We start from the raw sequence: 14,344 nt of genomic DNA on the forward strand, positions 1-14,344 counted from the left end.
GTAGTTGCACCTATTAAAGTTGAAGAAAAGACTATCACTTATAATGATCTTGTTGTTCCTACTGCTTATATTGAGAAACCACCTTTTCCTGTTAGAATAAAGGATCATGCTAAAGATTCAACTGTAGTCAACAAAAGTAATATTAGGACACACAAACCCCCTGAGCAAGTTAAAGTTGAACCTAGAATTGCTATGGTTAAAGATCTCTTAGACGATAATATTGATGGGCGTGTTATTTACTTCTGCAATGAAGCTGCTAGAATTGCTAGACCTGATGCTAAAAATAAACATAGACCTATTGTAGGCATGCCTGTTATTTCTGTTAAAATAGGAGATCATTGTTATCATGGCTTATGTGATATGGGTGCTAGTGCAAGTGCAATATCTCATTCCTTATACGAAGAAATTATGCATGATATTGCACCTGCCGAGATAGAAGATATCGATGTTACCATTAAACTTGCCAATAGAGATACTATTTCACCGGTTGGGATTGTTAGAGATGTTGAAGTCTTGTGTGGGAAGGTTAAATATCCTGCTGATTTTCTTGTTCTTGGTTCCCCACAAGATAGCTTTTGTCCCATTATATTTGGTAGACCTTCTTGAACACTGTTAATGCTAGGATAGACTGCGAAAAGGATGGTGCTACTATTGTTTTGGGTGATATGTCTCATGATTTTAATTTTGCTAAATTTAGTAGACAACCCCGTGATGAGGAATTGCCTAGTAAAGATGAAATTATTGGTCTTGCTTCTATTGCCGTGCCTCCTAGTGATCCTTTAGAACAATATTTGCTAGACCATGAAAATTATACATATATGAATGAAAGAAGGGAAATAGATGAAGTATTATTTAAACAGGGACCTATTCTGAAACACAACTTGCCCGTCGAAATCCTAGGGGATTCTCCTCCACCCAAGGGTGATCCCGTGTTTGAGCTTAAACCATTGCCTGATACTCTTAAATATGCTTATCTTGATGAAAAGAAGATATATCCTGTTATTATTAGTGCTAACCTTTCAGAGAATGAAGAAGAGAAATTATTGAAAACTCTGAAGAAGCACCATGCTGCTATTGGATATACTCTTGATGATCTTAAGGGCATTAGTCCCACTCTATGTCAACACAAAATAAATTTGGAGAAAGACGCCAAACCAGTTATTGATCACCAACAACGGCTAAATCCTAAGATGAAAGAAGTGGTAAGAAAGGAAATATTAAAGCTCCTTGAAGCAGGTATAATTTATCCCGTTGCTGATAGTCAGTGGGTAAGTCATGTCCATTGTGTCCCTAAGAAGGGAGGTATTACTGTCATTCCTAATGATAAAGATGAATTGATTCTGCAAAGAATTATTACATGTTATAGGATGGTGATTGATTTACGCAAATTAAATAAAGCTACTAAAAAGATCATTACCCTTTGCCTTTCATTGATCAAATGCTAGAAAGATTATCGAAACATACACATTTTTGCTTTCTAGATGGTTACTCTGGTTTCTCTCAAATACCTGCGTCAGTTGATGTTCAAGAAAAGACTACTTCTACCTGCCCTTTCGGTACCTATGCTTATAGATATATGACTTTTGGTTTATGTAATGCACCTGCTACTTTTCAAAGATGCATGATGGCTATATTCTATGACTTTTGTGAAAAGATTTGTGAAGTTTTCATGGATGATTTCTCTTGTAAGGGCATATTTTATCCCTAAGGTGTTTCGGTGATTGATGACAATGCTTTTGCGGACTAATCATGTGCTTTGAGCATTTGAGAGATTCATCCTTTGGCACGAGACGATTCTTTCCCCTCGGAGTTTTAATCAAGATGGTGTAGCTCTTTCGTTTATGTTTTGGTGGACTTGTTTCGTAGGAGTCACCGTACTATCAAGAGGGGGTCCGCTTTGGTAAGGCTAGGGTGGAATCAACACATATACTTCCTTTTCACACCCTCTGAGCCTTCCCGCTTCGATGGAGGTTTCATTCCCTGTTTTATGAGTATGTTTTGGTCCCAGCGGTAGTACCGCGGTGCCCAGCGATAGTACCGCTTGTGGGTCCTCAGCCGTAGTACCGCTGTAGTACCGAGCTCCTACCGCGTCGACTCGAGGGGGTCGCCTCTCGTGTCGGATTGTGCGGCACTAAGCAGCGGCAGTAGAAGCGGTAGTACCTCTCGAGAGCGGTAGTGCCGCCCTACCACCGCGATAGTACCACACTAGGTCTGACTCCTGCTCATACGCCAGCCCTCCCAGACTGCACGGCAGTACCGTGAGGGGGAGCGGTAGTACCGCAGGTCCCAGCAGTAGTACCGCTGCCCCCTGCGGTAGTACAGCCCTCTGCGGGGCTGTTTTGGGGGGTAACGGTTGGATTGTTCCCCCCTCTATAAAAGGGGGTCTTCTTCTCCAAAGTTGACTTACCTCTTCCCCCAAAGCTCCATTATTGCTCCAAGCTCCATTTTCGCCCGATCTCTCTCCCTAGCCAATCAAACTTGTTGATTTGCTCGGGATTGGTTGAGAAGGCCCCGATCTACACTTCCACCAAGAGAAATTTGATTCCCCCACTAATCCCAAGCGGATCTTGTTACTCTTAGGTGTTTGAGCACCCTAGATGGTTAAGGTCACCACGGAGCCATATTACATTGTGGTGAAGCTTCATGGTGTTGTTGGGAGCCTCCGATTAAGTTGTGGAGATTGCCCCAACCTTGTTTGTAAAGGTCTGGTCGCCGCCTCCAAGGGCACCAATAGTGGAATCAAGTCATCTCGCATTGTGTGAGGGGGTGAGGAGAATACGATGGCCCTAGTGGCTTCTTGGGGAGCATTGTGCCTCCACACCGCTCCAACGGAGACGTACTTCCCCTGAAAAGGAAGGAACTTCGGTAACACATCATCGTCTTCACCGGCTCCACTCTTGGTTATCTCGTACCTTTACTTGTGCAAGCTTATTTCTGTTATTTCCCTTGCTTGCTTGTGTGCTTGTTGTTGTTGCATCATATAGGTTGCTCATCTAGTTGCACATCTAGACAACCTACTTTGATGCAAAGTTTAATTTGGTAAAGAAAAGCTAAAAATTGTTAGTTGCCTATTCACGCCCCCTCTAGTCAACTTTATCGATCCTTTAAATTGGTATCAGAGCCTCGTCTCTTTTTAAGGACTTTGTCGTCTGAAGAGTATGGTTGACGTCGTAGATGGTGTGGAGGAGTACTCCGGTGCGAATCCAGTCTCGTCTACGGGCGATGGGGGAACCTCGCTCTCTCGTGAGGAATTCAATGTGGCCTTGGAAACATTGAAAACCTCCATGACGACCGAGGTTTAAAGCATGTTTAATAAATTCATTGAAGGGCTTAAACTATCCACCGCACCATTGAAAGTGGGTGATCCCGCTAACAAGGTGACGGATGCTAACTCCGACAAGGGGGATGCTACTAGTGAAAAAGCTCCTTCATCTAGTGGTAAGAATGGCACCAGCATCTTTGCCCATGTGGAACCTCCACTTGTTTATGGTGGACCGATTCCCTCTACTCATTTGAATCATGCCGGTCCTCCCCCTAAGATTATGAAAAATGAGGACTTTGATTCTTGGGTTTATCGCTTTAAGCGTCATTTAAATCATGTGAATACTAATCTTTGGAGAATCATTGAAGAAGGTTTCTATCCGCATGACCCAAGCAACTTCACCCCTAGAGAAGCCGCGGATAATCAATTCAATGAGAATGCTCTCTTCATCATCCAAGATGCAATTCCACCCGAAGAACTCCCTCATCTTCGGCCCTTCGCCTTGGCCAAAGATGCATGGCTTTGTGTTGTCTCCCTCTACCGGGGAAGCACAAGCATTCAACGCTCCTACTATGAAGTAGTGCAAGATGAAGCTGATGAGTTTGCAATGAAAGAAGATGAAGAACCTCGTGAGCTTTATCGGAGAGTAACCAAACTCGCGGTCTCACTCCGAGATCATGGGAGCAAGGACACAGATGACAATTGGATCAAGCGCAAATTCCTCAAGGCAATGATGCCTTACCACAAGGCCATGTCCCCCGTCATTCATCAAAGGCCGGACTTCCACACTTTGTCCTCAAGTGAAGTGTTGGATGAGTTTGTGGCCATGAGAATCTTGGACAAGACCGCCGACAATGCGGTGCTACGTTCTCAAAGAGCAAAGAAGCCCAACCTTGCATTAAAGGCCAAGGTTAGTGTGGAAGAAGAGGACGAAGAAGAAGAAGAGGAGAGCAACCCCGAATATACAAAGTATGCCTATCATGAACACATGGCTCTTGCTTCAAGGCAATTTTGGAGCAAGAAAAACTCAAGGCCCAACTTCAACAAGAACAAATAAAGTGGCACGAAGGGCAAGCAACGCGTGAGGACTTTCTATAATTGTGTCAATGTGAGCCATTTTGTTGCGGAGTGCCCATATGAGAAGAGGAAAGACAATGGTGGCAAGCTCATCCGAAAGGACAAAGCCAAGTCTTTCCCAAACAAGAGGAACTTCACCAAAAAGACTCCTCCCAAAGCGTTGGTGGTACAAGAAGAGTACAATGAGGATGATGATGAGGAGGAAGATGAGTTGGTTGCCATGGCCTCCGTTGCCATTGCGACAACTCCACGAGTGTCTCTCTTCGACTCACCCAATGAGAGCATTACCGCCAAGTGCCTCATGGCTAAAGCCACCAACAAGGTAACCCCCAACATCAACACTACCATAATTAATAATCCTTCTTTGATAGATTGCATTGATGAACATGATGGACCTAATGTGGAGGAGAATGAGTTTGAGTCCTTTATGGGCAAACTCAAGGGTAAATCCAAGAAGCACTTCGTTGTTCTCTTGGAACAACTTGGTGAAGCCAATGACATGATCGAAGCTCACGAAGACACCATCTCTAAGATGGAGGGGCATAGTCGTGACTATGCCGATGATATTTCGGATCTTTCCAATGCTCTTGAGAAGGAGCGCGGCCTTCGTTTGGCTCTTGAGGAGTCACACAACGATGATCACGCTAAGTTAAAGAAAGATCTTGATCATGCTATTGTTGTTTCTCGTGTGCTAAACTCCGAGAAGGCCAAGCTTGGAGTTGATCTTGCTAGACTCAAAGAGGAGTTTGACCTACTTGACAAGGCTCACAAGGTCTTGAAGGGTACTCATGCTAGCCTCAAAGAGTCTCATGATCAACTTCAAGTAAAGCTAACCAAGGAGAAAGCCACATTTCCTCATATGGTGTTAATTGATAATGCAAATGCTACTAACCCATGTTGTGAGCATGTGCATCTTGTTGAGGAGAATTCTAAGTTGAAGGAGCGACTTGAGAAAGGCCTTGTTTCTTGCATACAAGGCGAGAAAAACCTCAACGGCCTTTTGAGCAATCAAAAGAGAGTTTTGGCCAAGGAAGGGATTGGGTACGCACCCGAGTCCAAGAACAAGAAGAAGAATGACAAGGCCAAACGACCTCCCCCTCTCAAGCAAACATTTGTGAAGGAGGGAGAGGATGATACTAAGGAGAAGAAGAAGAACACTGGGAAGGGTGGTGATGCCAAGAAGGGCAACACTTCCCTTCCCCCGGCGACTTTAACCCTTCTTATGTGTTGTGTCGTGCTAGTGATGGACATGTTTATGCCAAATTTGTTGGCTCTCCTTATGAGTACATTGAATGGTCTATTTGGGTTCCTAAGACCCTCGTTACTAACATCAAAGGACCCATTACTAAGTGGGTACGTAAAACCAAGCATTGATCTCTTGTAGGTGTTTGCTTCCGGTGGGGGATCATGGTTGCTCGATAGTGGAGCCACTAATCATATGACCGGAAGCAAGGACTTGGTGGTGGATGTTCACAAGATTCCATCTATTCCCACCAATGTCGAGTGGGGTGATGCCTCATCCTCCAAGGTATTGGGGCTTGGCAAGGTTGTCATTTCTCATGACCTCATGATCGAGAAGGTCATGCTTGTTGAGTCCCTTGCATACAGTTTACTTTCCGTTCGTCAACTTGCACTCATGGGCTTTGCCACTTTCTTTGATATTGATACCGTGGCCCTCTTGTGGAGCAAGACTCTTAAAGTAGCCTTTGTTGGGCATGTCGAGAACGGTCTCTATGTGATTAACTTTTCGAAGCGACCCACTAAGACCGCGACATGCCTAATGGCTAAAGTTGACGTGGGATGGCTTTGGCATCGCCGTTGAAAGATCGTGGATGTCGCCTAGGGGGGGTGAATAGGCGCTTTAAAATAATTACAGTTTAGGCTTGAACAAATGCGGAATAAACCTAGCGGTTAATTTGTCAAGCACAAAACCTACAACAACTAGTCTCACCTATGTGCACCAACAACTTATGCTAAGCAAGATAAACTACTAGGTGATAGCAAGATATATGACAAGAAACAATATAGCTATCACAAAGTAAAGTGCATAAGTAAAGGGCTTGGGTAAGAGATAACCGAGGCACGCGGAGACGATGATGTATCCCGAAGTTCACACCCTTGCGGATGCTAATCTCCGTTTGGAGCGGTGTGGAGGCACAATGCTCCCCAAGAAGCCACTAGGGCCACCGTAATATCCTCACGCCCTCGCACAATGCAAGATGCCGTGATTCCACTAAGGGACCCTTGAGGGCGGTCACCGAACCCGTACAAATGGCGGCCCTTGGGGGCGGTCACCAAACCCGTACACTTTGGCAACCCTTGGGGCGGTCACCGGTACCCGTCAAATTGCTCGGGGCGATCTCCACAACCTAATTGGAGACCCCGACGCTTGCCCGGAGCTTTACACGACAATGATTGAGCTCCGAACACCACCAACCGTCTAGGGCGCCCAAGCACCCAAGAGGAACAAGCTCAAGGGCACCAAGCACCCAAGAGTAATAAGCTTCTTGATAATCCATAAGTATAGGGGATCGCAATAGTTTTCGAGGGTAGAGTATTCAACCCAAATTTATTGATTCAACACAAGGGGAGCCAAAGAATATTCTCAAGTATTAGCAGCTGAGTTATCAATTCAACCACACCTGGAAACTTAATATCTGCAGCAAAGTATATAGTAGCAAAGTAATATGATAGTAGTGGTAACGGTAGCAAAAGGTAATAATAACAAAAGTAATGTTTTTGGTATTTTGTAGTGATGATATCAATAGCAACAGAAAAGTAAATAAGCGAAGAACAATATATGGAAAGCTCGTAGGCAATGGATCGGTGATAGAGAATTATGTCGGATGCGGTTCATCATGTAACAGTCATAACTTAGGGTGACACAGAACTAGCTCCAATTCATCAATGTAATGTAGGCATGTATTCCGAATATAGTCATACGTGCTTATGGAAAAGAACTTGCATGACATCTTTTGTCCTACCATCCCGTGGCAGCGGGGTCCTAGCGGAAACTAAGGGATATTAAGGCCTCCTTTTAATAGAGTACCGGACCAAAGCATTAACACATAGTGAATACATGAACTCCTCAAACTACGGTCATCATCGGGAGTGGTCCTGATTATTGTCACTTCGGGGTTGCCGGATCATAACACATAGTAGGTGACTATAGACTTGCAAGATAGGATCAAGAACTCTCATATATTGATGAAAACATAATAGGTTCAGATCTGAAATCATGGCACTCGGGCCCTAGTGACAAGCATTAAGCATAGCAAAGTCATAGCAACATCAATCTCAAAACATATTGGATACTAAGGATCAAACCCTAAGAAAACTAACTTGATTACATGATAAATATCATCCAACCCATCACCGTCCAGCAAGCCTACGATGGAATTACTCACGCACGGCGGTGAGCATCATGAAATTGGTGATGGAGGAAGGTTGATGATGACTGATATGTCTCCAACGTATCTATAATTTTTGATTGTTCCATGCTATTATATTATCAACTTTGGATGTTTTATATGCATTTATATGCTATTTTATATGATTTTTGGGACTAACCTATTAACCCAGAGCCCAGTGCCAGTTTCTCTTTTTTCCTTGTTTTAGAATATCACATAAAAGGAAAATCAAACAGAGTCCAATTGACCTGAAACTTCACTGAACTTATTTTTGGATCAGAAGAAGCCAAGAAGACTTGGAGTGCACGTCAGGGGATCAACGAGGAAGCCACGAGGCAGGGGGGCGCGCCCACCCCCTGGGTGCGCCCTCTACCCTCGTGGGCCCCTCGTGGCCCCCCTAACGTACTTCTTCCGCCTATATATATCTCCATATACCCTAAAACGATCAGAGAGCACAATAGATCGGGAGTTCCGCCGCCAGAAGCCTCTGTAGCCACCGAAAACCAATCTAGACCCGTTCCGGCACCCTGCCGGAGGGGGCAATCCCTCTCCGGTGGCCATCTTCATCATCCCGGTGCTCTCCATGACGAGGAGGGAGTAGTTCTCCCTCGGGGCTGAGGGTATGTACCAGTAGCTATGTGTTTGATCTCTCTCTCTCTCTCTGTCTCGTGTTCTTGAGGTGATACGATCTTGATGTATCGCGAGCTTTGCTATTATATTTGGATTCTATGATGTTTCTTCCCCCCTCTACTCTCTTGTAATGGATTGAGTTTCCCCTTTGAAGTTATCTTATCGGATTGAGTCTTTAAAGATTTGAGAACACTTGATGTATGTCTTGCCGTGCGTATCTGTGGTGACAATGGGATACCACGTGATTCACTTGATGTATGTTTTGGTGATCAACTTGCGGGTTCCGCCCATGAACCTATGCATAGGGGTTGGCACACGTTTTCGTCGTGATTCTCTGGTAGAAACTTTGGGGCACTCTTTGAGGTCCTATGTGTTGCTTAAATAGATGAATCTGAGATTGTGTGATGCATATCGTATAATCATACCCACGGATACTTGAGGTGACATTGGAGTATCTAGGTGACATTAGGGTTTTGGTTGATTTGTGTCTTAAGGTGTTATTCTAGTACGAACTCTAGGGCTGTTTGTGACACTTATAGGAGATTGATTGGAAAGAATAACTTTGAGGTGGTTTCGTACCCTACCATTGTTGGAAATATGCCCTAGAGGCAATAATAAATTGGTTATTATTATATTTCCTTGTTCATGATAATCGTTTATTATCCATGCTAGAATTGTATTGATAGGAAACTCAGATACATGTGTGGATACATAGACAACACCATGTCCCTAGTAAGCCTCTAGTTGACTAGGTCGTTGATCAATAGATGGTTGCGGTTTCCTGACCATGGACATTGGATGTCGTTGATAACGGGATCACATCATTAGGAGAATGATGTGATGGACAAGATCCAATCCTAAGCCTAGCACAAAGATCGTGTAGTTCGTATGCTAAAGCTTTTCTAAATGTCAAGTATCATTTCCTTAGACCATGGGATTGTGCAACTCCCGGATACCGTAGGAATACTTTGGGTGTGCCAAACGTCACAACGTAACTGGGTGGCTATAAAGGTACACTATAGGTATCTCCGAAAGTGTCTGTTGGGTTGGCACGAATCGAGACTGGGATTTGTCACTCCGTGTAAACGGAGAGGTATCTCTAGGCCCACTCGGTAGGACATCATCATAATGTGCACAATGTGACCAAGGAGTTGATCATGGGATGATGTGTTACCGAACGAGTAAAGAGACTTGCCGGTAACGAGATTGAACAAGGTATCGGGATACCGACGATCGAATCTCGGGCAAGTACAATACCGCTAGACAAAGGGAATTGTATACGGGATTGATCGAATCCTCGACATCGTGGTTCATCCGATGAGATCATCATTGAACATGTGGGAACCAACATGGGTATCCAGATCCCGCTGTTGGTTATTGACCGGAGAACGTCTCGGTCATGTCTGCATGGTTCCCGAACCCGTAGGGTCTACACACTTAAGGTTCGATGACGCTAGGGTTATAAAGGAAGTTTGTATGTGGTTACCGAATGTTGTTCGGAGTCCCGGATGAGATCCCGGACGTCACGAGGAGTTCCGAAATGGTCCGGAGGTAAAGATTTATATATGGGAAGTCCTGTTTTGGTCACCGAAAAAGTTTCGGGTTTTATCGGTAACGTACCGGGACCACCGGGAGGGTCCCGGGGGTCCACCAAGTGGGGCCACAAGCCCCGGAGGGCTGCATGGGCCAAGTGTGGGAGGGGACCAGCCCCAGGTGGACTGGTGCGCCCCCCCACAAGGGCCCAAGGCGCCTAAGGGGAGGAGGCGGGGGCAAACCCTAAGGGCAGATGGGCCTTAGGGCCCATGCCTGGTGCGCCTCCCTCTCCCCTCCACCTGGCCGCCACCCAGATGGGATCTGGGGGCTGCCGCCACCCATAGGGAGGGAACCCTAGGTGGGGGCGCAGCCCCTCCCCCCCTATATATACTTGAGGTTTGGGCTGCCCAAGACACACGAGTTCCTCTCCTTCTTGGCGCAGCCCTACCCCTCTCCCTCCTCGTCTCTTGCGATGCTTGGCGAAGCCCTGCTGGAGTACCACGCTCCTCCTCCACCACCACGCCGTTGTGCTGCTGCTGGATGGAGTCTTCCTCAACCTCTCCCTCTCTCCTTGCTGGATCAAGGCATGGGGGACGTCACCGGGCTGTACGTGTGTTGAACGCGGAGGTGCCGTCCATTCGGCACTAGGATCTCTGGTGATTTGGATCACGACGAGTATGACTCTTTCAACCCCGTTCTCTTGAATGCTTCCGCTTAGCGATCTACAAGGGTATGTAGATGCACTCTCCTTCCCCTCGTTGCTGGTTTCTCCATAGATAGATCTTGGTGACACGTAGGAAAATTTTGAATTTCTGCTACGTTACCCAACAGTGGCATCATGAGCTAGGTCTATGCGTAGTTTCTATGCACGAGTAGAACACAAAGTAGTTGTGGGCGTTGATTTTGTTCAATATGCTTACCGTTACTAGTCCAATCTTGATTCGGTGGTATTGTGGGATGAAGCGCCCCGGACCGACCTTACACGTACTCTTACGTGAGATAGGTTCCACCGACTGACATGCACTAGTTGCATAAGGTGGCTAGCGGGTGCCAGTCTCTCCCACTTTAGTCGGAACGGATTCGATGAAAAGGGTCCTTATGAAGGGTAAATAGCAATTGGCATATCACATTGTGGTTTTGCGTAGGTAAGAAACGTTCTTGCTAGAAACCCATAGCAGCCACGTAAAACATGCAAACAACAATTAGAGGACGTCTAACTTGTTTTTGCAGGGTATGCTATGTGATGTGATATGGCCAAGAAGAATGTGATGAATGATATGTGATGTATGAGATTGATCATGTTCTTGTAATAGGAATCACGACTTGCATGTCGATGAGTATGACAACCGGCAGGAGCCATAGGAGTTGTCTCTATTTATTTATGACCTGCGTGTCAACATAAACGTCATGTAATTACTTTACTTTATTGCTAAAGCGTTAGCCATAGTAGTAGAATTAATAGATGACGAGACAACTTCAAGAAGACACGATGATGGAGATCATGGTGTCATGCCGGTGACAACGATGATCATGGAGCCCCGAAGATGGAGATCAAGAGGAGCAAAATGATATTGGCCATATCATGTCACTATTTGATTGCATGTGATGTTTATCATGTTTTTGCATCTTATTTGCTTAGAACAATGGTAGTAAATAAGATGATCCCTCATTAAAATTTCAAGAAAGTGTTCCCCCTAACTGTGCACCGTTGCGAAGGTTCGTTGTTTCGAAGCACCACGTGATGATCGGGTGTGATAGATTCTAACGTTCGAATACAACGGGTGTTGACGAGCCTAGCATGTACAGACATGGCCTCAGGACACATGCGAAACACTTAGGTTGACTTGACGAGCCTAGCATGTACAGACATGGCCTCGGAACACGGAGGACCGAAAGGTCGAGCATGAGTCGTATGGTAGATACGATCAACATGAAGATGTTCACCGATGATGACTAGTCCGTCTCACGTGATGATCGGACACGGCCTAGTTGACTCGGATCATGTAATCACTTAGATGACTAGAGGGATGTCTATCTGAGTGGGAGTTCATAAGATGAACTTAATTATCCTGAACATAGTCAAAAGGTCTTCGCAAATTATGTCGTGGCTCGCACTTTAGTTCTACTGTTTAGATATGTTCCTAGAGAAAATTTAGTTGAATAGTAGCAATTATGCGGACTAGGTCCGTAAACTGAGGATTGTCCTCATTGCTTCATAGAAGGCTTATGTCCTTAATGCACCGCTCAGTGTGCTGAACATCGAACGTCGTCTGTGGATGTTGCGAACATCTGACATACACATTTTGATAACTACGTGATAGTTCAGTTAAACAGTTTAGAGTTGAGGCACCGAAGACGTTTTGAAACGTCGCGAAACATATGAGATGTTTTGAGGGCTGAAATTGGGATTTCAGGCTCGTGCCCACGTCAAGAGGTATAAGACCTCCGACGATTTTCTTAGCCTGCAAACTAAGGGAGAAAAGCTCAATTGTTGAGCTTGTGCTCAGATTGTCTGAGTACAACAATCATTTGAATCGAGTGGGAGTTGATCTTCCATATGAGATAGTGATGTTTCTCCGAAGTCATTACCACCAAGCTGCTAGAGCTTCGTGATGAACTATGATATATCAGGGACATATATGATGATCTTTGAGATATTCGCGATGTTTGACACCACGAAAGTAGAAGTCAAGAAGGAGCATCAATTGTTGATGGTTGGTGAAACCACTAGTTTCAAGAAGGGCAAGAAGGGATACTTGATGAAACGGCAAATCAGCTGCTGCTCTAGTGAAGAAACCCAAGGTTGAACCCAAACCCGAGACTAAGTGCTTCTGTAATAAGGGGAACAGCCACTGGAGCAGAATTACCCTAGATACTTGGTAGATAAGAAGGCTGGCAAGGTCGATAGAAGTATATTGGATATACATTGTGTTGATGTGTACTTTACTAGTACTCCTAGTAGCACCATGGTATTAGATATCGGTTCGGTTGCTAAGTGTTAGTAAACTCGAAATAAAAGGCTACGAAGTAAACGGAGACTAGCTAAAGGTGAGATGGCAATATGTGTTGGAAGTTTTTCCAAGCTTGATGTGATCAAGCATCGCACGCTCCCTCTACCATCGAGATTGGTGCTTGCGTTGAGCATAGACATGATTGGATTATGTCTGTCACAATACGGTTATTCATGCAAGGAGAATAATGGTTACTCTGTTTATTTGAATAATGCTTTCAATGGTCTTGCACCTGAAATGAATGGTTTATTGAATCTCGATCGTAGTGATACACATGTTCACGCCAAAAGGATATAAGATAGTAATGATAGTACCACCTACTTGTGGCACTGCCACGTAAGTCATATCGGTATAAAACGCATGAAGAAGCTCCATGTTGATGGATCTTTGGGCTCACTCGTTTTGAAAAGTTTGAGACATGCGAACCATGTCTATTGGTGTATATGCATGAAGAAACTCCATGCAAATGGACCGTTTGGACTCACTTGATTTTGAATCACCTGAGACATGCAAATCATACCACATGGGCAAGATGACTGAAAGCCTCGTTTTCAGTAAAATGGAACTAGAAAGCAACTTGTTGGAAGTAATACATTTTGATGTGTGCAGTCCAATGAGTGCTGAGGCGTGTAGTGGATATCGTTATGTTCTTACTTCACAAATGATTTGAGTAGATGTTGAGTATATTTACTTGATGAATCACGAGTCTGAATTATTGAAAGGTTCAAGTAATTTCAAGGTGAAGTTGAAAGATCGTCGTGACAAGAGGATAAAATATCTATGATATGATCATAGAGATGAATATCTGATTTACGAGTTTGGCACAGAATTAAGATATTGTGGAAATTGTTTCACAACTAATACAGCCTGGAACACCATAGTGTGATGGTGTGTCCGAACATCATAACCGCACCCTATTGGATATGATGCATACCATGATGTCTCTTATCGAATTACCACGATAGTTTATGGGTTAGGCATTAGAGACAACCACATTCACTTTAAATAGGGCACCACGTAATTACGATGAGATGGCACCGTATGAACTATGGTTTAGACAAACCTAAGCTGTCATTTCTTAAAAGTTTGGGGCTGTGACGCTTATGTGAAAAAGTTTCAGGCTGATAAGCTCGAACCCAAAGCGGATAAATGCATCTTCATAGGACACCCAAAACAGTTGGGTATACCTCCTGTCTTAGATCCGAAAGCAATAAGGGATTGTTTCTAGAATCGGGTCCTTTCTCGAGGAAAAGTTTCTCTCGAAGGAATTGAGTGGGAGGATGGTGGAGACTTGCTGAGGTTATTGAACCGTCACTTCAACTAGTGTATAGCAGGGCACAAAGAGTTGTTCCTGTGGCACCTACACCAATTGAAGTGGAAGCTTATGATATTGATCATGAGACTTCGGATCAAGTCACTCC

The sequence above is a fragment of the Triticum urartu genome, chromosome 3A (genome assembly GCF_056163025.1).
Source record: "Triticum urartu cultivar PI428250 chromosome 3A, HENAU_Tu73, whole genome shotgun sequence".
In the NCBI taxonomy this organism is placed as follows: Eukaryota; Viridiplantae; Streptophyta; class Magnoliopsida; order Poales; family Poaceae; genus Triticum; species Triticum urartu.